General features: G+C 46.3%; 1 protein-coding gene across 3 annotated transcripts in view; it reads right to left on the bottom strand.

Annotated features, from left to right (window-relative positions):
- MRAS (muscle RAS oncogene homolog) overlaps positions 1 to 19,662 on the bottom strand; it is a 38,376-nt gene extending 18,714 nt beyond the window's left edge. For 2 of the 3 annotated variants that reach the window (XM_039727530.1, XM_039727617.1), the window contains exon 1: positions 19,216 to 19,662. The gene's annotated coding sequence lies outside the window, so the exon portion shown is untranslated. The remainder of the gene's footprint in view (positions 1 to 19,215) is intronic. The other variant, XM_039727707.1, reaches the window with a different exon arrangement.
- Between the last annotated feature and the right edge of the window lie 2,871 nt (positions 19,663 to 22,533).

Raw genomic sequence — 22,533 nt, 5'->3', positions numbered from 1 at the left:
GGACCAGGACTGCTCTGAGGGAACCTCCATAAACTGCTGGCTCCCAGCCTGTATCCCCACCAACTCACACAAGCTTTTGGAGGCTTTCCCAATAAACCTACGGATTTATTTTTCATTAAAAAGACAACTTTAACTTTTTCATTCTCAAAAAACACCAAGCAAGTCTGATGTGCTCTGTGCACAGAAGCTGATTGTGTTCTTGTCAAAACACAAGAACATAATCTCCTAATCCAGGTTAGTTTCTGATTTCTCTAGTCCCTGTCTCCATAATCATTACTTTAGGTCAATCCAAAATATTGAATCATAAAAGCACTTTTTACCTGGCAAACTTGGGGGTCTCATGTTCTTTCAGACACTGGAGACCCCATACTACCTCTATAAAGAAAAGCCCATAAGGAGACAGAGGATGAGATTGCTGAGTCTAAGAACAGCAAAAGCCTCTTGTCCAAGTTGAGCTCATCCAATATTTTCAGAGCAAGAAGCATGATCAAGTCTGCTTGTTCCTAAACCACCTTTGGGGGAAATTCTTGAGAATAGCAAGAATTTCCACTGCAAGCAACACCTGCTGGATAGAGAGAAGACCAAACCAGCCAAGGGTTTCAAACAGTCTCACTGAATTTCCTCACAACAACCCCCCAAGGAAACGTTTCTATTTTTGAGTAAGCCACTTTCTTATATTTATGAGACCACACATCAATACACAGCAGGCTGGACTACTGAAAAACCAATGAATTTCAACTAAATGCCTTATTTTTGCTTGAAAGACCAAGTTTTATTTCTGTGTAATCCCTCTTGTGTCAGATGATCCTTACAGGCTTTTTGAGACACAGACCCTGGCTAAAGCTCTGCCCCTCCTTCCAACACATTTAATGACAATTTTTTGCTTTGCCCATGGCCAAGATTTCACCCCATCCTTCTTTACACAGCAGAGCAGCTCCAGCCAGGCAGAATGAAAGACTGATTGTTACTGACATGGCAGGGGACAGTCTGTGGATGTGGAAAACATACCCCGTTTGTGCACGATTTTTGACCTCCTCACAAAACCACAAGCTGCTGCTTGGCAACAAGCGTTACATTTTTACTGACATTTTGTGCCAGCCCTTTAACCCACTCCTAAGAAGCCTCAAGCTTATCTTGCATGAAATGCTCCCCAAAGTGCTAGGATAATGTTTAGCCCGTTGTACAAACTGTGCCTCGGCCCAGCATGCTTATCGGCTGAATCGGGCATTTGCTTCCCGTTGTTTCCAGAAGTTTGGTCATGCTGTGTGTCTGAACCACCAGACTGAGTGCTACGTAGCCTGGGGAAAACAGCAAGAACTGAACTGAAAAAAAAAAAAAAAAACACTTGAAAAAGAAGTCTAGAACTGTAGATGGGGAAAACAGCAAGAACTGAACTGAAAAAAAAACACTTCAAAAAAAAGTCTAGAACTGTAGGCTGGCTTGTTGAGCACAATTCCCTGTATTTTAGGTGATGCTAGCACAACAGATGAAAACTTCAGAGTGTCAAAAGGCAGCAAGTTTAGATGTTTCTGCAGGATTGTTTCTGCTGCTCATGGAAACACACCTCTTTCTACTGAGATAGTAAGTCCCATGCTCCAGCCATGCATGTATATCACGAAAACCTTCTGAGAGTCAAGCACTTCCATCCCTCTGCCCCTCCATCTGCCCTAATAACCAAAGTACAAAGACAACTCATGCCTTGACAAGATTATGAACTTAACCAGCTCATGATTCAAACCTTTAAAACAACATATATAATTTCCTGGAAAAGACTAAACACTCCCAAAGGTGCATGGAGCTACAGGCATGTGAAAAAGACTTGAGCTAATTTTCATGTGTTTTTGGCAAGAGTACTGACACAGTCCTCCTCAGATGGGAGCAAGAATAAGCGTGTTTGCTGTAGATCTGACTGAGAACAGTGAAGCACAAATGTTTTTATCTATTGTCTGAATACAAAGCAGCATGTGGTAATACACTAATAAGGTCTGATGATAATCATCTTACAATTTATATAGCTGTTTATTTTGAAGGAGCCAGGAGAAGGATCCATACCCTGCGCTGGCAAATGCTGTCAGGGTTCTGGTTTAGTCACTGGAAGGAGGCTGATTTATACAGTCATTTATACAACCATCTCCATACACACTGGCGAGACTGGTGGCCTGACAGCACAAGCCAGTAATGCTGAGACAGTCAGAAGTGTGGCTACTTCTGAGGTAAGTGGATGGGAAGAAAAAAGAAACATTGGTCCAAGGGTGTCAGTGAAGCTGAGCTTCCTCAGCAAAAATTATTTTCTTTTAGGAGGCTGTATAAAACCCCATTTACCTGTCTGGACTTGGAGGTGGAGTGGAAGGGCTGACCTATCTCCTTGGAGCAGCCAAGTAACATAAAAACACCAAATTCATCTTAGTATGTATGACTGGCTCACAAAATGTATGTAGTGTATCTAATCCCCACCCTCATTACAAAACTTGCCCTGAACGCAAGTGGTCCAAGCACAGCTTCTGAGTAGAATAGTGGTCACATAAGACAATAATAAAAAATAAAATGGACCCCAGATAGTTGGTATTTGATGTGCTGGCATGCCTTTTCCTGGTTTCTGCTCTGCTGTCCTGGAGGCTGAGCTCCCAAGGTGAGGTCTTTATAGAAGGTCAGCAGGCTCAGAACCCAGCCCTGGATTTGTAGGGGAGGTTAGTGCAATTAAAGACACCCGCTCCCTGACTGAGAAGACCAGCATGACAGTGATTTACAATCTCCATGGCAACATGCAACACAAATTGCTTAATTCTGTTATGAAACCTCCAAGAAAAGATAGAGCAGGGCCTGTGTGGGAACTACCAAGATCCCTCCTCCTCTGCTGCAGCTCTCCAAAGCAGAAAACTTTAGAAAGCTGATGTCCACTTCAGCAATGTGCCACGATTTAACACATATTAATGTAGAGGCACTGATGCTGATGATTCCATCAACCCACAGCCAAGGCAATTTTCCCATCATCAGCTTGTTTTGGTCCATGGCTCCTCACCCATGCCTGACAGTGCTCTGCATACCTGAGGACGCCAATCTCACCTGAGGAAGACTATCAGCCACCGAGGCTGCCAACTACTCCTACGGTTGCAATTAAGAACTCTTCTTCTACCCACAGCTCACTCGATTACAGCCTTTTACCCAGCCACTTTGTAAGCATTAGCAGCTCCACGCAGTGCCTGCAGGGCTGAAACTCTACAAAATCTGAACACTTCCCTCTCTGTTCCTCTTGCAGACTGCTGGCTGCAGCCACACAACCAGCACGACACACCCAGAGACGCTAGCCAGGTACCAAAATAGTTCAGCCCAATGTGTTGTAGGCAATCCCTTGGGCTGGGAACTACCAAGAATCCTTGAAAGACAGGACATGCCCTTTTAGGAGGCTGCTACTTCCCTTGAGTCATGCTGATCAGGACTGAATGAACTTCAGGAATTTCTCCCTCAAGTAGGCATGACCATGTCCCAAGCCATCAAGAGCCAAAGGACTCGTAGGTGTATGAAAAAAACCTGCCAATTACTATTTAATAAAGATAAGTAACTCTTAGTCAAGTTTTCTCCAGTCTGTTAGATTTCCTTCCCAGTCAATGCCTCTGAAAGGACACGCTGAACAAAAGCTGGACTGTGTTCCAGTCTTCAGTGGGAAGTCAGCATGGAACAGATCTGTCACGTGGGAAGCCAGAGTCTGATGCCCTTTGTAGCTCTGGCATTAGGTTTCTCAAAACACAAGTGAAATTTCAAGTCTCTGAGTTTTTCTGAGAAGGCAGATTCTAACAGGTGCTCCCAACTCCCATCAGCTTCCGGATCTGATAGAGCCCAGCACCTGGTAAGACCTGCACAGGAAATTACAGGCATTTCCTTTTGGAGTAGTGATCAAAGCACTATCAGATTGCTACTAAAAGGGAGGAAAAAAAAAAAAAGAAAGCCTTAAACCAACTGTCGTTTAAAAATAAAATCCCTCACCAAGCAATAAAGAGCTGCAAGTGACTGGGCTTTGAATGTGGGGAGATGTAACTGTGGGTCCTGGAAGTGGCCTCACCAATTCTCCTCCTGTGCAAAAAGATGCTGTACCCCAAGCGTTGTGTTCCCTGAACTGCTCACTGGCTTCCTGTGCCAGCCAGACCTTTTTTCCCTTTTAACCCAAAATTGCATCACCTCCCCCACCACACAGATGCTGCTCAGATTTACTGTAAGAGAACGAAAATGCACCGGGGGAGTAATGAAGCACTTGAGATTCACACAAAAGGCAGCTAAAGGCAGGAGCTGCCTGATGAATACTTGGTAGTTATTTCAGGAAACACGGAATTATAGCCTGAACAAATAATAATAATAAAAAGCCACGTCACTAGTAGTGGCTTAGGTAGTAGGCGGCCCTCCACTTTCCCCCTCTGCAAATCCTGAAGTGATGTAAGGAGGAGCCCTTGATGTAGAACTGAGCAGCAGCTTTCCCTGGCCAGCCTGGGTTCAGGGACTCACTTGTTTTTACTGGGAAGCACGTGCTTGTTGGTGTCCCAATCTGTATGTAAGAGCAGCACAGCATGAGTCAATCACACTGACAAATGTCATCCAAAACCAACTCTGCTTCCCTCTCCCAACTCCTCCTCCACCTCCCACATTAGCTCCATTAATCTTCAGCCTGTTTCCCTTAGTGATGTAGTGCCCTTTTCAAAATACGTAAGAGTTCTGCCACTGACAAACCAGCAGTCAGGTGCAGATGCCAGATTTTTTTCTTCATTATTATTACAAGCAATACTTCAGTCAGATTTGGGTCATTTGTACAGTTACAGCTCTGCCACTACCAGTTCTGTAGAAGAATCAAGTTATGCAACCAGAAAGCAGCTACACAAGATCCATTCCTTTATCTCTAAGATCTCAAATAAAACTGTATTGTTGCCAATTTAGAGGTGTCCACTGGAGGCTGATCCAAGCCTTTTGCCAAGGTATGAAATGAGAGCATCCTACTCAGTAACTGGGGCCTGGCTCAGCTACTCTGACTTCCATTACTTTTTGTGTGTTTAAATGCACCATCCCTTTCCTTACTCATTTATTTCCAAAACCCCCAGGAGATATCAGGGGATGACAGATTCCTGTATTACTATTGCAAATTCTTTGCTAGTGAGGCCAGGAAGGCCTCTCCTATGTTATCATGGAACCAATGAAGCTGACCTAAACATACTGTAGCAAAAAAGCAGATTGCCAAGATGTTCCCCTGCCCAGCCCAGGCAGAGATAACACAGCAAGAACAAATTTAGTGGAGGAAGCTGCTTCGAATTCCAATAGCTGCCCTTCCTGCTCACACAATCCCTGGAAATGGGCAGCTTCCCTCCTAAACATCCCAGCCTGCTGACACACCAATAGAAAAGACCCCAAATTCACTGCCCTGGGTGATTTTGCTGCTCTTAAACCTTAGTGAGGTTTCTGAAGCAATAGCTCAGTGCTTCAGCAATGTCCTGTTTGCAGCCCAGATGTTCTGCTGCCTGCATGTGGCCCTGATGCTGACAATGCAGACAGATGTGCATAGCACAGCCAGATGTGCACGGCACAGCCCTCCCAGCCTCAACCAGCATCACCTTGGGCAGGTGGAAGTGGTCCAGGCAACAAATTCCTGTGCTGCATCATGGAGCTGTGAGGGGATCCTGAGCAGCACCAGGGACTGCCCAGCACGGACCTCCTCACTGCTCCACCCTGCCTTGCCCACATGAGCCCCAAAGCCCCTGCCAAAACAAGGGGTGCATCCACCCTTCTTGCCCAGCTCCTGGAAGGGTCATTGCCCTGCAGCCTCATGGGCACCATGCTGTCACACATGGCTGTGCCAAGGCACAGACTTCATGGCACCTATGGATGCTTTGGAGATGATTAATGGATAGAAAGGGTACAGGGCCACCTCATTCCAGTCACCCTCCTGCAAATCAATCAATGCATTTGGCTCCACGTTTGTCTTCCAGTCAGGCTCAATTCAGTATTTAATGCTTTTTACATCTCCAGTGTTGCTACCGGATGTCTTTCAGGATTTAAATGGCTTTTTAAAGACTCCCTTCCCTCCTGGCAAACACACTTTGCATCTCTTAGACAGCTGCAAAGAGCTGAAGGCTGTGAAGTTCCCTAGTAATGGCATTTCCACCAGGGGATGGGTGAATCCTACCAAGTCCAGATAAAGGAAGGAGAGGAGAGTAGGGATCTCCAGGCAATTCACAAATTCTGTCCTCTACCTGCAAATAATTTCCAAAATTGACTCATGTCCTCCCTAGGTAAAAAAACTATTGTTGTATATATCCCATGGAAAAAAAGACACATTGTCTGTTCACTTTGCCTCACAAGGCTCCCAGAAATTATCTGTGAGCTACGGGGCAGTACTGATGTTTCTGCATAGTTCTACACCCCAAGGCACAGGGCAGGCTTGAAGGGCTCTCTGTAAATTTTCCCAGGGTCTTGGATCAAGGACAGCCCTTCCAGTTCCACACAACACATCTAATACTCATTTACAGGTACAGAAGAACAGAGTATACTGGTCTGTAATGCTGGAGATTTAGCAGAGCCTCACCAGCATGGACTTCAGAAGAGGAAGGAACAGCTACCTCCCAAATTTACCCAAACGGGCACATGGCCTATTTTACTTAGAATCTAATGACGCTAAATCCCAGAACTGTGTGGAAGGCTATTCCAGGCATTTCCCAGGTCCATGTCATTACTCTGTCACTTGGAAGACTCCAAGATCTCATCACTGGGCCAGGACCCATAACAGTAATTTTTTCCAGGCTTGTTACAGTGTCTGCCAAGAGCCTCTTATTTACGAACAGCATGCTGGGGAGGTGACTCCATACTTGGCAAATCCAACTGCTTGTCTCAAAGAGCAGGGTGGGCAAAACTCAGGGCTGGGTACAGGGATGAGGAGTGGATGCACAGGCCCCTCCTCTGCCTCACACATGGTGATGCAGGGTTTTGCAAAGCCATAGCATTCCACTGAACCTGCCTGAGGACGGGGTGCATGCACACCGCCAGCATCCCAGCCATGTGCCAGGCCAGCCCTGCTGCCTCTTTCTAGCCCTTCTCTGGCAAACCCCTTGGCTGTCCCTGTCTAGCTCTTTCCCTGCTATTCTCCTTCAGTTCTGTGCCAGCCTGGACAAGCCATCCTGGTGACAAACACACACCTTGACACTCAAACCAGTGGGCAACTGGCCAAACCACCCGTGAGGAACAGAGTTTACCCTTGCATGACTCAAGTCCACTCTCCCATCAAGTGCCTTCATCATGCCAGCACTGGAGAGAAGCATCCCATGAGAATACCCCTCAGAAAAGAGGTACCAGGGCTCCAGCTGCTCAGTACCTGCACTTTGTTGTTGAATGCCCAAGTTACATCTCAGGTGTCGTGACTGGATGAATCCACAGAGCAGCAGCCGAAAATCAACACATCTTTGAAAGCACCCTGTAAGTCAGCTGACCCATCCCTGTGGCCACCTCTCACCCCTCAGTTTCAGCACAGATCTGTGTCAGGATACCCTAATTTTGGTTCCTTCTGCACTCAGCCCAAATGCTCTGCCTTGACTCTTTAAGTCATTCAACTTGCAGCCGTGTGGGAGGGTATATATGTACATTCATTAACACTTCCATTATGCCCCGTGGTTTGGCAGGTGGTGCTGCATTATGGATTTAAACAGTGCCAGCAAGTGAATCTACAGCACTTCACTGGATTAGCATGTGATGGGAAATCATACCTCAAAAGTGTTCTGCACTCTCGTGAAGCAGCTCTGATGAACAAGGCAACAGCAGGGCTCCAACCACCACTGCACTGTGCAATCACATCAGAAATTCACCCACAACTTCAGGGAAAGATAAACCCCCTCAAAACTCAATTACCATTGCATGATGAAAAAAAAAAGAAGGAGAAAAGAAGAAAGCAACAGCAGATTCTCTTGCCAGTTAAAGGAAAAGAGAGGCACACCCGCTTCTGCCACAAAGCATCTTTCACACACACACACCAAACAATAACAGCTGCTTTTGCCCTATAAACTGTTTTCACATGGGAGAAACACACCACACTTGGTTATACACATTTCAGAAGTCAGCTTTCAAGGTACTCAGTGCTCCACACCGAATGTGATGCCTCCTTCAGTCTTATCAGGCTGACACTGACAGATTTGCAGAAATTGCAGTGAGATTCCCCTGAGGGGATGCTGTCCCAGAGGAATGAGATGATATGCTGGGCTACAGAGCAATACAGGCAGCAAACACACCACTGGGCAATGGGGCAGGTAAGGACCTTGGATGGGACAAGAGGATCAAGCATCAGTTCAACACTGGTATTGCCACACCGCTTGTCATTTTCTGGGGCTGGAGCACGCTCACCTTTCCTTAACTGTGAGTGGTACTACAGTGCCACTGGACACTGCAGCTGTAGCTGAGTGGAACAGAGCTCCTATAGTGTGCAGAACTTGTGCTTTACCTGAGCAGTAGGAAGGGTCACTTCACAGGTAAGACCACGCATGAACCAAATAAAGCAAAGTAACGGGACAAAGTTTCTGTGTCTAGGCTATTGAGGTAAATCAAGAGCTACCTTCAGAGAAGAATCCCTGGTCCTTCATTAGCTCTTTCAAATCATTGCTTTGGTTCAATTACTCTGCTCTCCTTCTCCTGTTTGAAACTCAGGAGAATCTGAGCAAGGAAACATGTTCAATTTCCTAAAGACCTCGGCTGAGAAATTCCAAAGAAATGTTTAGGTTCTGCTACAGACCCATTTTTAATTTTCATCCACCACATAGCTCTGAAGTACAGCTACCCTGCTGCAAAGAAGAGGTCTCTTCTCAAAACCAGTGGGATGCAGCATTATGTTACTCTAGCCTTAGGGCAGATCTCGTATGCCATTCCTATGCATGTACAGAGGCATTATTTTTAAACACCAAGCAAAGAGATTATGGATTAGCCTTAGTCTTGGCAATCCATGTAAATCTCTGATTTGCATCATATTTTACATACCAGACTCACAGAAACAGCAAAAAATTTGGATTTGACCCTTCTTTGTACTGCAAGGTTCTCTGCAAGGGACACAGACCCTTACATGGAGTTATCCTCTTATGCTTCAGCACCTTCAATGACAACTTGGACTTCAAATTTTAAATAAAACACAACTATAGATATTGGTTTTTTATTTTGAACTAGTGAGTGATAATAGGGTGATTTAATCTGATGGCATCTTGACACGTCTGCATATAAAAATCTCTCTATTAAAATCACAGAGACAGCATGGATGGCAGCCACTTGAAAAAAATAAAATAAAGCCCCTAAGCATTAAGGCCTTGTAAGGGACAAGATTACTTTCATCCTGCCACAGCATGTTTCAATTTAACCACTGCATCTCTCAGCACTTTTGGTTCATATTCTTTTACCACACAGAGACACAAGTTTGGTATACGCCCAGCCTTAGGAAGGGGAAATGGTATTTTGGGTCACCAGTTCCACCCACTCTTCCACTCAACAAGGCTTTTGAAGTGCACCAGTCCCAAACAGGAGCCAGAATACATTAGCTTGGGGTCAGGAGGGCTTGGAGGGCCTGGGGTTGGGAGATATTTAAGGAGTTTTTGGGGTCTAAGTGGCTTTGTCAGCAAGTCCCTCACCTCCTGCTGCCCACCAGGACACCCTGCCCAGGGCTGCTGGCATGTCTGCCCCAACCATGGGCACTAGCAGGCATTTCCTCAGCCCTTTTGTCATTGCCTTGAAGGTGGCAGACCTCCAATCACTGACAGAGTCCAGCAGTTCTTCACTGCTCTGGCTGAGACAACTCCTCTTTGTCCCTTCTCACCTCTCAGCTATGCCAGTTCCTCTCCACCAGTCTTCCCAAGCCCACATGAACTGCAGCTCCTGTTACTTTGCTCTATTCTCTTTTACCCCAAACCAGAGAACTGCTCCCATAGTTTTGTGCAGTAGAAGGATTTATTCTTATGCTGCACAAAACCAAACAGATGCTTCGACACAGGATATGCCCGAAAACACAATTTTTCTGCTTTGCTTCGACAGCCTAGCATTTATTTCCATCTTCTTGTGAGGCTGGTATGTAAACAACAGAGAGTAACTTGCTGTGCTCAGGAGACCTTAAAATAAGAGTCCTATTTCTCTGTCCTCCTGGATCCAGTAAGTCAGCCTCCTGAGGCTCAAAGAGTTTCTGGAACTCATAAATCAAAAATCCATGGAATAAAACCAGGGTTGCTGGAGATCTTTACCAAAAGAAAAGTAGGTTGAAACTGTTCTGTTATTTAATAATTCAAATCCCAGTTGCCTAATTAAACAGGCTTGCACATTGCAAAAAGAATAAGGAATTATATATTCTCTTAGCTAACTTTGCTGATTAACATGAAAGCCTTTTCATGCTCCACAGGCGTTTGGTCCAAGTAAAACTTTTCAAAACAGACTTAATACTCCACAAGTAAATTTCATGTAACAAAACCCTTGCTGCTCACAGGACTAGGGTGATGCAGCAGCTTGTCAGCATCCTTGTGCTTCCTGGAGCTATTTTGTGGGATGCACAGAAGAAGCAATGCCCAGCAGAGCATCTTAATGGAGCATTCAGTATCTCTTTGGACCTGCCCAAAGCTCAAGAAAAGAAAATGGTCTGCACAGTTCCTCATGCCTGACATATTCCCTGTTAGCAGATTAGATCTGAAAGCATCCACAGCATGTGGAGGAAACAGAAGTCTCTCAAAGCACTCTGCCCTTGAGCTACAGAATATTTTCTTAGGGAAGTGCTGCAAGTACTTATTCAAGTCCACCTTGTCCTACAGCTGATCACAACCTCTGGATGCTTGAATTCCAAGCTATGATCCTTCCCCAGCTACCACCAAGGTCTCTCCAGGTGAAGTGCACAGAGTGGGCTCAGGCAATACCTGCCTTGTTCTCCAAGGGCAGCTGTGTCAGATGCAGCAGGTACCTGAACAGCGAGATCATGCACTATTCTGAGAGCTACAACAGCAGTGTTTGACCTTGCACTGTTGCACAAAAACAATTCACAACAGCTGAGGGTTTTTCCAGAGCACTGGGGCATGTCTCCTCCTGTTCCAAGGTTAGTTAGGGATTCTTGTCCCTATGAAACACCAGCAGCCACCAAACCAGCCTCAGTCTGCAACTGGAGCCAGCAGCAAGCACTACTGAGCCAAAGGGATTCCTTCAGTGATCTCCTCCCTCCCAGTTCATCACCCTGCAGCACAAGCTCTGTGGATGCCCTTATGGCTCTTTCTGGGATTGAGTGCTGGGGTATTGAATAACTTCCTCCGAAGAGTCCTGCTTTACAGACATATGTTCCCCACCCAGCAAGTGTTGCACTCAGGCTGGTGACACCAATACTTCCATAGCAAGTATTACACAAGACATCAGTTACATATTTTCTGAAGATCACAATCTCTGCTAAACTGCCAGCTGTCTATGCAGACCACTCAAGAGCTATCTGGGTATGCTAAGTACAGATGACAGACCCGATAACAGTGTCTGAATGTGTCCAAGAGATTAAATTCCATCTGCATCCTGTTACTTTTGTCATTTGGTACCCCTTCAGAGTGAATGTTTCAACAGCCAACTGGTAAAGAGCTTGTATCACAAGATCCCAAGTTTACAGGAAAAAAAAATCCTTTAATGCTTTCTTGGAATCACCAGGTACCTGAAGACATGCTACACGGTGTTTTAGTAGTTCTTTAAGTGGGAAGGCCAGTTCAAGAAAAAAGTGGCTGTGATTCCCACTACACTGATATCCATTAATATCCTTTTAATCTGAAATGGGTGGCTCTTTGCTCCAGCTATTGCCTATCAGGCTCACCATGAGGCTTAGTGCTTCCAGCAGTGCAAAGAGCAGATCCCTATTCAAAAGCCTTTCAACCTCTCTTATATTTGCAAGATGAACAAGTATTTGTTTCCATAAACCAGGTTTCCATAAACCTGGAAAACAGAACAGGCTGCAATCGTGTACCACTCAAAACCATATCCAAGGAAGATTAAACACATTCATTTTCATACTGATATGACCAATTCTTAAATAAAAACCAAACAGAAAAAAAACCACAAGAAAACAAAGTCCAATAAAGCTGAAGATTTCACTTTAATGATTATTTTTTGCTCGTTTCAAAACCTCATCCTTCCAATAAGTGGATTATACAGAGGATCTGCGGAGCCTCTTGCTGTTGCCAAATCTGCATTTTTTTGACACATGGTGCTGTCAGGGTTTGTTCACAGAGTCCCTCTCCATACTCCATTGTTGGCTCATCCACCACTGAAATCCTGATCCCAGTCCTTCCCATAGCTGTGACAGGAGCTGAGGCATGCTGGCAAGCAGACTCTTGGACAGCTGAATTCATTGGTACTCTCAATCAGATCGCAATTTCGTTAAAGAACTTTTAAATAAAACAAACTCCAACAGTTGCACTTCATAATAAAGTGGAAGCCAACTGAATTAGTGTCAAGACATGGCGTAAGTGAAAGCATCCGAACCCTGGCACCCCTGTGACCCTAGCCAGCTCTGAAAGGAAAGCTCCAGCAGCCTGTGTCAGCAGACCCTGACACTACATCTCCTTGGAGTGCAGGAGAAGCCGAGACACGCCAGGCTCTGCCTGCTCCCACTCAGGTGCCTGCTCCTGGGGTGCTGCAGGCATGGCCTGGGAGGCACAGCAACATTCCTGCCCCGGCAGCGAGCCAGGAGTGACTTTCCAGTGGCAGAGTAATAACCACTGGGAGCAAGTCAAGCTCCTGCCCGAGCCCAGGGAAGCTGACAGCACTGAGTGCTCCTGGGTTTCCCAAGAGGAATATTTCACTGTAACCCACACACAGTACATGACATGGGCCCTGAGCAAGGCACTGCATGACTTACAGCTGACTTCAGCAGGCTTTAGTTTGATCCATAAGTCCTCTAGACACTTCACAAGAATGTTGCTCAACTCCCACTGCCTTCAGCCTCACAAGAGGTAGACATAAATACTTAGCATTAGCATAGCTCCCCATGACTCATTTTTTCTCCTTTTTAAATATAGCATCCTATAAATGTGGATACATTCTGAGCAATAAAACTCACATTGTTACTGTTCATCATGCAACCATAACAAAAAAAATTTCCTGCCAGCTTTGGACAACTTCCTTCATGAGACTCCAAACACTGGTGACCCTCACATGGCTGAGATGCAGCAGTGGAAGCTCTGCTCCATCAGGGAAACCAGACAGCACAGGGACCCAGCACTGTGGCAGCAGATGTGGAGCTGGGCAGGAAGCTCCATCATCAACTCAGCCACTCATATCAACTTTATAAAGAGGAGTGGAGCTGGCTCTGGGCACAGGAAGAGCATGGATTTGCCAGAGAGGAACATGGTTTCAGTAGCTGAGAAGCAGCCTGTGCCAGCCTTGGGGAAGCCACTCACTGAAGAAATGGTGGTGGAGGCATCTCTAGCTGGAGGATGTTCCCCACTCCTCATCTTTCCCAGACATACACCACCTCCCTCCCTCTATCACCAGGCTTGAGCTTTCTTCCTTAGAAAAGTCAAACCCACATTGCCTAATCAAGCAAATGCCACAAGCTGCTTCAGAAGTCCCAGGGAAGAATCAGATGGGAAAAGCATGGATCAGAGCTTGTTCATTTTCACGGGAATTAAGACCCAGTTTCAGCACCCTCCTGTCTGTCCTGCTGCAGACTTTCTTGTGTGATCAATCCCCCATGCTGTGTTTAGCTTTACTGAAAGCTTCAGTTCCCTAGCTGTACAAATGAGATAAATAGCAGGTCCCTATCTCACAGGTATGTTGCAAAATAAATAGATTTCACATTACAAGTGTTACAGGAATGCTTTAAAACTTGCACAAGTATCAAGAGTAATCCATCACTGCTCATAAAGAACCCTAGGACTGATAGCAAATTAAAATCTTACCTACACAAACATTAGAGTATGCAAGACTGTTTTCTTAGTTTATCTGTTTCTGCTGATAACCATGTTTGCCCCAGTGACTTGACTGTTCTAGTCACAAGCTGTTTAAGTGCACCAAATCCCATCTAAAGAAATGCTGTGCTCTGTCTGCAACAACAGCTGAGACATCAGTCATCCTCTCAGCTGTCCTAAAGACACAGCTGAAAATGCATGCCCATAACAATCCTGCTGTCAGGTGACTGAAAAGTACACTTTTACTTCTTGGACCTCTCTAGTAAGATTACCTATGAGAATTTATTTACCATAGTATTTTCCTAATTGTTTCTCCAACACTCTTATTTAATATCTGAAATAAGTGGAGTGGCAGAGCTGCCACTCTCATCCTAGAAACTGGCATTTTAAAGACAAGATAAACAGAAGCCTTTGCTTAAAATTTCCAGGAGTGTGTGTAGCTTAAAAAGCTAATTCCTTTTTTAAATAATGACTAAGACTCTGAGGAATCTAACTCCCAAAGTCACACAGGTAGTTTTGAATATGTTACCCTTTCAGAGTAATTATGCCATCAAAGTTCCAGTCAAAAGCTGATGAGCGTTACTAATATATGCTGATGAGAGAGCCTGAATGTGAAAAACCTTCTTGGTTTATTTACACTTCAGTAAATCAGAAAGCACACCAAGACTTATTTTCACATAGAAAAGTAACTGAGCTGACCACAAGAGACATTTAAGGAGGTTAACCCACAGCCCAGGGAGTAGGTTTACTGTAAACTGGCTGCAAGCTGATGCTGTTGTACTTGTTTTCACTGGAGATGATAGAAACTTGGAGCAGCTGTTTGGACTTCGGTGGACTAGCACCAGTCACTACATAAAACAGTGGTCTGGGCCATTACCTGAATCATTACAAGTCACTATTCAGATGCTAAATAGTCCCCAGGCAGTCCTCAGTGACATTTATCTCTAGACCAAAACTAGGCAGATGCAGTCAAGAGCTGGGATGAAGAAAGAATAAACCATTTTTACCACCTTGCATAAAGTTATATATTTGGTACAACATTCTTTGCTGAAGCAGACCTTCTGAAAGAGAAGGCAAGGCAGGCACTGTGTTATTTAAAGGGAGAAGGTGAAAGAAAGAGTGCCAGGAACTTTTTAAGCTGCTCTATAGTAGAAGTAGAAGAAAGTACAAGAAAGTAGTTAAATATTTTATTCTTGAGCCTATCAATGTCAAACAAATTCCAAGGTTAACAAAATTTAGCCAAAAATTAATATGTAAATTGTACAAGCACTGAACATTTCTGCTGGCTAGTTCTGGCCAGAAGAGAAGTATCAGAAAGGGGAATCCCATCCAAGACTGTCACAGATACTTGGATGCCTTCTGAAGTATCTCAGCTATATTTATGCACCCAACACACCCCACAAAGAAATAACTTCTACTACTCCATTCCAGAAAGAAGGAAAGTGGAGTCAGTGAGAGGCAGGTTCATTGGTACCTGTAGGAGCTGCTGACCTTAGCCTACCTACCTTTGGCCAGGCTGTGACAGAGAAAGTACCCGGGGGCAGTTTCCCATCCCTTCACCTAGCTCCAGCAATTGGGCTGGTGTCTCAGATGGAATCTATCTGCCTGTGCAACACAAAGCACCACTCATGGAAAAGCAGCGTCTGAAGCAGTAAAATTGCAGGAGAGTCAGTAATAAGCACTATAAGTAGAGCACACTACTCAAAAATATTGTTAGCCTCCCCCAACCCTGCCCCTACCCCATCGCTCAATCATTATTTCAGGAGACATATTTTTGTACAATTATTTCATTATCTAATGGCAAACTGGCTGCCTGTTCTATCTCTATGCAAGATTTCCACATATATTACTCCTCCACCAACATTTTCTCACACATACACAGATCAGCAATTGCTCCACTACATTCTCAAACAGAGAATAAAAGAGTCATAAATCTCACAAAAACCCGAGTATGCCAAAAAATCCAGCATCTAAAGTTACAGCTGTTCATTTATCCCTTCTGTTCAGAAAGGGCCAGTCTTGGCTTATTGCAGATATTTTTGAAGTAGACAGTGTTGCTCTAGATTTACTTTGGATTCAGGCACTCAGGATGTGACCCACTGGAGCACTGGAACTTTGTTTCCCCACAGAGAAAAATACAGCCAGTGACATTCAAGTAGAACAGGAAGGCCATTCTTCCCTCCCCAGTAAGCATCTTCTCTCAAGCACCCCTGTAAGCAACAACAGGAGAAAGAAGCAACAACTCCACCAAGGAGTGGGCTAATGTTCCTCCCATCTGCCAGTCCCACGCTCATTCTGTTTTCACTTGGACCAAATCCTCCCAAGCCTTCTGCTTTATACCTCGTTAAATTGGGTGCTTCATACAACAAAAATAACGTCATCCATCTTTGAAAGGTTACTTTCAAGGCACATTTCCATATCTTTTAACAGCATTTCTCTTCCTCAGCCCTGCCTTGGAAGCCTGAAAATTAACTCCCTATTTTTCACATTGAATCTGTCCCCTGAATCCCAATCTACTTACTTATGACAGTAAAAGCCTATGCAAACACCTCCACCATGCAAAAACACTTCCCTCTTCATTCCTGTGGATTCATGCTAATACTGTCCACCTCCAGAATCTGAAGTACTCCTTGCATTGGGAGCTGCACATTCTCATGCTGAGGTGCAATCCCTCCTAACTCCCCCTGTGCAGGTACGAGGTAAAGGCATGGAAAAGTTACAATGCTGAGGCAAAAGCTGCTCCACAAAGTGCAGGGATACTGACTGAAGACCCTGCAAGGCTCCAAAGGCTGAGCAAGTCTGAAGTGAGGAGCCACCAGAAGTGACAGTTTAGCTGAAGCAGTGACAAACAAATAAACCAGGCAAACCAAATTATTAAGAGTGGTCAAGCTGAAGTCTGGAGCCTAAAACTTTTACAGGGCATACTGATTCATCCTAATGAACTGACTCACCTGGAGCCAGTAGGGATGCCAGGCTTGGCAGCTGTGGGTAAAGGTTCTTGGCTTGAATCCAGCTACAAAAAGGACTTCACACCCAAGGAAGGAAGATAAAAATGAAAGGGCAGAAATGAATAAAGCTGAACAGTTTTGCTCAAGGAGCCTTCTAGAATTAAGAGAAGGGATGTCTCAAATGTTGTCAGCCCTGAAACATCACTAGGAGCACATGGTGCAGCAAATGGGCCAGGGAGGACACTGCAGTTAAAGAAGAAACTCCAGCACAATGACAACAATAATGAATCATCACATCCATTTTCCCTATATCCACCTGCCTTACACTGCCTTGGCCAATGACAACACCAGCTCACATGCAGGACTCATCGTCCTCCTTCCAGTCCCCAAATGCCATTTCTCCACCAGTGCCATAAAAATGGGTGGGGAGAAGGAAGAAAGTCCTTTCTAAACACCTTGTGATACAATGTTATTCATCCCTGGTGTTAACCTCAGTCCCAGGATTAACCAGGTTAATCCAAGGCAACACATACCAAAAGTTCCCCCCAAAAGAAGGCAAGTCTAGTTTCTGCAATTCCTAGCATTCTCTGCAAAAATTTTGACCTTGTGAAAATACCCACCAAAAACTTTAATAAACAGAACTGCCTCTCAGATAACTTCTGAGAAGAGGTGCTGGGCCAGCTCTGACCCTAGTGCAGCTGTTCTGGTTCAGGAGTGATGCTGGTGGGGTGTTTGGCCCTCTGCAATCTGGGTTTACACTCTATCATAATAGATATCTCCTGGAATGGAGGAGCAAAATCAAAGAAAGACAAATTGATGCAGAGCTACAATATGAAGCTATTCATACCTATTTTCTACATACACTATTATTTTTAAGGAGATGCTGTCAGCTTGGTATTTTCAGATTTAAATACATAGAAAGAAATCTTACCTCTCTTAGGCAGTCTAAAGCTCTACTACAGAGAGTTCTTCTTTAAAGCTGTTACTTTGTAATTTCCTTGCCACACCCCTTGTTCTTTCTCTTATCTTTCTCCTAGCCTTTCTTAAGTTAATAGACCCTGTTTTTGCAAATCTGTTTTAACAGATTCAGAGCCAGAGACAAGTAGCTTTCATAAAGAAAAATAACAGTTTAAGGCATCTGAAATGCATCTCTCTTGTGCAAAAAGAGGCTGGAGCTACCAAGGTAATTTCAGAGTGAAAACTCAGAAAGCACTTTTATAGCTGATACAACTATAAAGTTGATTCACTTTTCTTAATATCAACTCTTGTATGAACAACAGTTTCCAGGTAAGACATACATAAACATTTCCAGTCAATGGCATCCCTTTAAGCCTGCCGACAAAACCCGAATTTAGATGATTTCAGCTACCTCAGGAGCTGATAGCTTAGATTTTCGTATTTCCGTGGCATTACTGGAGATCAGTGCCAGCTGACAGCGCTGAAGGGCTGCAGCTCCCTGTGCCGGGAAAAAGCCTCACGCCGGGGTCAAGGCTCCCCTGCGCGCTTTGCTCTTCTAAGAAAAGCCCAGTTCCCACTCCGACCTGCCGGTGTGAGGTCCCGATTTGTTGCACGACGTGACCAGCTCGACAAGGAGAGTCACTGGAGCAGAGGAGCGCAGGATGCTTGAGACTGATCCACTCGAGGTCTAACACTAAACTTGCTCCTCAGCTTGCAGCCAGCGTGGCTTTATGTTAGTTTCTCTGTCTAGGAAGCAGGGCTTCATACGTTGTTTCTAGAGCTCTTGAGCCATTGATTAAAGTAAATAAACAAACAAAAAAACCTACAAGTTTTCTTTCTAATCCCCAGCAATCCAAATCACAAGGTCTGAAAAATCCTCGTCCTATCTGTGGTTCAGTTTGTTTTCTTAAAGCAGAAAGTATAAAGGCAAAGTAAAAGTAAAGTAAAACCAGAAAAAAAACCCAAACCAAAACAAAACAACCAAACCCAAACCCGCACCCCCTCCTCTCCTTGTTTCTCTGTAATTGAAGATAGCATCTCTATCCTTCTAAAAGTTATGGAAGCTTATACAAAGTACTCAGTGATCCAAGAGCAATTTTAATGTAAGATAAGAATGCTCGCCATGCCCAGATCCCATCCAAACACACCCGGGGTAGGAAAGTAAAATAATACCGTGGCTCTGAATCTGTGGCGGGGGGAATAACCCCTGACACAGGCAAAACCCAACAAACCCTCAACTTACAAAGATCTTCCATTACACCGCGTAACTCAGCGCACACCCCGGAGAAGACAGGGACCGCGCGGCGTTCCGACCATTGCGCCATACATTCGCTTTTCCCTTTTCCCGGCGGGGCAGGGACCCCGAGCCCCCCGCAGCCCACCCGCGCACGAAGCCCCCGTACCGTGCGTCCCTTGCCCGGCGTCCGGCGCTGCCGCCAGCGGCGGCTCCGCGGCGACAGCGCTCTCTTCCCGACACCGAGCTGCGGCCAGGGAAAGCGGCGGTGCCCGGGGCGCGCTGCTCCCGCCGGGGGGGCTCATGCCAGCGTGGGTCGCCGCATTTCAGCAGGAATCGCTGTGGGGAGAGGAAAGGAGCAGAGGGGGAAGCCCCGCCGCGGTTACCGCCGGGTGTCACGGTGGTCCCGCCCCTCCCGCGGGCTTGTCGCGCGTGGAGCGCCCAAAGTGCGCGGCGCTGTCCCGCGCCCCGCGGGGGACGGGCGGAACGCGCCCGGGTTTATTGTTTGCTTGGCCGCGTTCCCGGCCCCGCTCCCCGCCCGCTCACCCAGGCTGCGGGGCCGCGCCCTCAGCGCCCGCGGCCCCCGCGCTCTCCGGCCCCGGCGGCCGCGCAGCCGGGCCCGGGCCCGCCGACCCCCGGCGCGGCAATGGGCCCGTCCGCCGCCGCCGCGCGTTAAGGTGGAGCGGAGCGGAGCGGCGGCGGCACCTTAAACCGCCCGGGCCGCTCTCCCCGCCCGGCACCCGGGCCCCACGGGGCTGTGGCTGAAGCGGAGCGGACCGACCCTCCGGCCGCGGCGTTGTGCAGCCGCCAGCAAACGAGGAGGAGGGGGAGAGGAAACAGCCGGCTCTGTGTGACGGACGGGGCAGCGGCTGGAGGCACGGACTGCTACCAGCGCCGTTCACGCCGCATGAGCACGGCACACACCGAGCCTTTGAGAACCAGCTACTATGCGCACACAACTCCCCTTCTCCCCCTCCCTCCTATATATATATGAGGAAGCCTCATCAACTTTAATCCCAATAAGAGAATTCGTGTTTAATACACCAGAGCTCATCCTGTATAGCACTCGAGGAACACACGGCAGTGGTTACTTTTGTAACCTCTCCTTTGTGCCCTTGGCTGGCACTGGAAGGCAGAACCAAAGCAGCACTTCCCATGCCACCTGCAGGCTCCTTTGCCACCTCACACCTTGCACCTGACACCGGCAAAAGCTCTGCTCCCGCACCGACACACACTCACTGACACATGCTGCCCTCTCAGAGGATGCTAGCGATGGCTGGGTGAGAATAATCTATGGCAGGAAGGATGTGTCCTACCACAGCAGCACCTTGGGCACAACCCTGGGTGGTGCTCAGGTACAGACCAAGTGCCTACAGCATCTCGGGGTACATTTAGGCACCTGCTGATTTACCGTGCTGGGTCAGGGCTTACCTCCCCGGTGGTGTGCAAAGCAGAGGTGCAGGAACCCAAAATGTTTCTTAAACCCAAGTGAACAGACCCAGATCTCCTCCTGAGCTGAATTAGCATTCCGTACACTCCAGTAGTCCCCAGAAAGATCTACCCAAGGAGTCTGGTACAAGACAGGCTCTGTGCTATCTTTCCCACATGTGTAGGAGGCAGAGAGAAGTGTACTGCCGTTTTACAAACAAGATACATGACTATCTGCCTCAAAACCTGCATTGGTCCAGCAGCATGGGAGAGGTGACAGGGAGCAGACCAGGAGGAACCCCACAGGCTTTCCCAACCAAACCATGGGACAGATGTGTTTTGTTCATGTGAATTGACAGCTGGGTTTGTGAGATATGCATTTGTCAGAAGGAGTCACATGTTTACACCTGAATTTGGTGTGAAACAGTTTCTCTGTTGGTTACAAATTTTCCGTCTAGGACAAAACTGTCTCCTCATCTTCCCAGGGCAGACTGCAGTGCAGTGATGGAGGCAACTGGCTATGAGGAATCTGTTTTTTGCTATCAGCACATCTTGCCACCAGGGAAGGCAGAATTGGCAAAGCTGCACACAGCAGGTCATTTATACACCCTCAGAGGTTTGGAAATGCTGTCACTAAATGCTGGGGACACAGCAGTCCTGGGACTGGTAGGCCAAAGATTTCAGGTTTAGATCTTTAAATCTGAGCATCCAGCTTTCTATTTGGCCGTCTTAAACAGATCACCCTTCAGAGCTGCACATTTTTGCTTCTGTGGAGATAACTGCATTTCCCAGCCAAGCCCAATATTCAGACACCTAAACCCGAAAATCTCTGATGTCATACCAAAGTCAGTAACACTTGACAGGAAAAGCCTGTGGCCTGGCTCCTCTATGTCAGCTATCCAGGTTATTGCTCAGTTCTCAGTAGCCTTCCCACCATAAGAAATATTAAAATTATGGATGGAGGAAAGCCAAAAAGTCCTCTTTCAATTCCATCCAGTATCTGGAGCAGCATTAAATTTCTTGTAGTGCGTATTAGTTAACAACATTGCTAAAGGGGAATTGCTGCTGTGGTTGAGCACTTATATAATACAACTCCTATTTAAGTGCGTTTTTGTATCCTGCTGAGTCACCCCAAGGAGCCCTCAAACAAAACATCACGTTCAGTTTGACAGCAAAGGCAGTGGCATAAGGAGCCTCCCCTTTATCAGCCCTCCCTGGGGGGATGTGAGTGCAGGATGGGTGACACTTCAAACCTTGGAATGAAATAGAAAGCTAAAAGAGAAGAGTGCCTTAAAATTTCAGCCAACATTTCCCCCATACAGATTTAGGCACATGACATTTCCAGTCTGTTTCAGCTTCAATGAATAGATTAAAGTGGCTGTACAACCTCTGAACTCCTCAAGTCAGATTATACTTCAGGCAAGCTCTCACTAAATCAGAGGATGCATTACGTACGTAGCATAGTATTTCACTATTAGGTCTAGATGAATGTGGCTGTTTATTATCCCATATTAAAGTTTGGTGAGTTAGTACAGCATGATCCTCTTGGCTCATTTTGTTGGCAGCTGCCTTTTGGGCTGCTGGGGACACTTCTCTTGCCCAGGCTCTGCAGCAGGAGGTTGCAAACATGAGGGTTTGCACAGCACCATAGCAAGGCAGAGATTATTTGCACAAAAGGAAAAAAAAAAAAAAAGGAAAAAAGTTTTCCATGCAGGAACTGTGCAATGGGTAAGATTTTTGCCAGTACAAGTTCCTGCTGGTGCCACATAGCCAGGGATAAGAGGTCACTTCAGGGAAGTCAGAGGATGGAGATAGAGTTTGAGGGGATGCAGTGGCCTCCCAAGAACTAACCCAAGGTGCTGCTGGCATCACTGTCTAGAGAACAGGCAGGTTGTGCTGGAGCAGGGAGCTGGACCTGCCTGCACCCTGCAGAGATAAAAGCACCATCCTGCACCAGATTGGATCTTGCTAGAGCAGAGCCCTGCAGGCTTGACCCTCGGTGTTGAATTTGGAGAAGAGCACGAAGAGACCACAGCCTGAACCCTGCCAGATGGCACAA

The sequence above is a fragment of the Passer montanus genome, unplaced genomic scaffold, assembly GCF_014805655.1.
Source record: "Passer montanus isolate IOZ18808 unplaced genomic scaffold, ASM1480565v1 scaffold1, whole genome shotgun sequence".
Lineage (NCBI taxonomy): Eukaryota > Metazoa > Chordata > Aves > Passeriformes > Passeridae > Passer > Passer montanus.
This window is presented reverse-complemented; position numbering and strand designations above follow the sequence as displayed.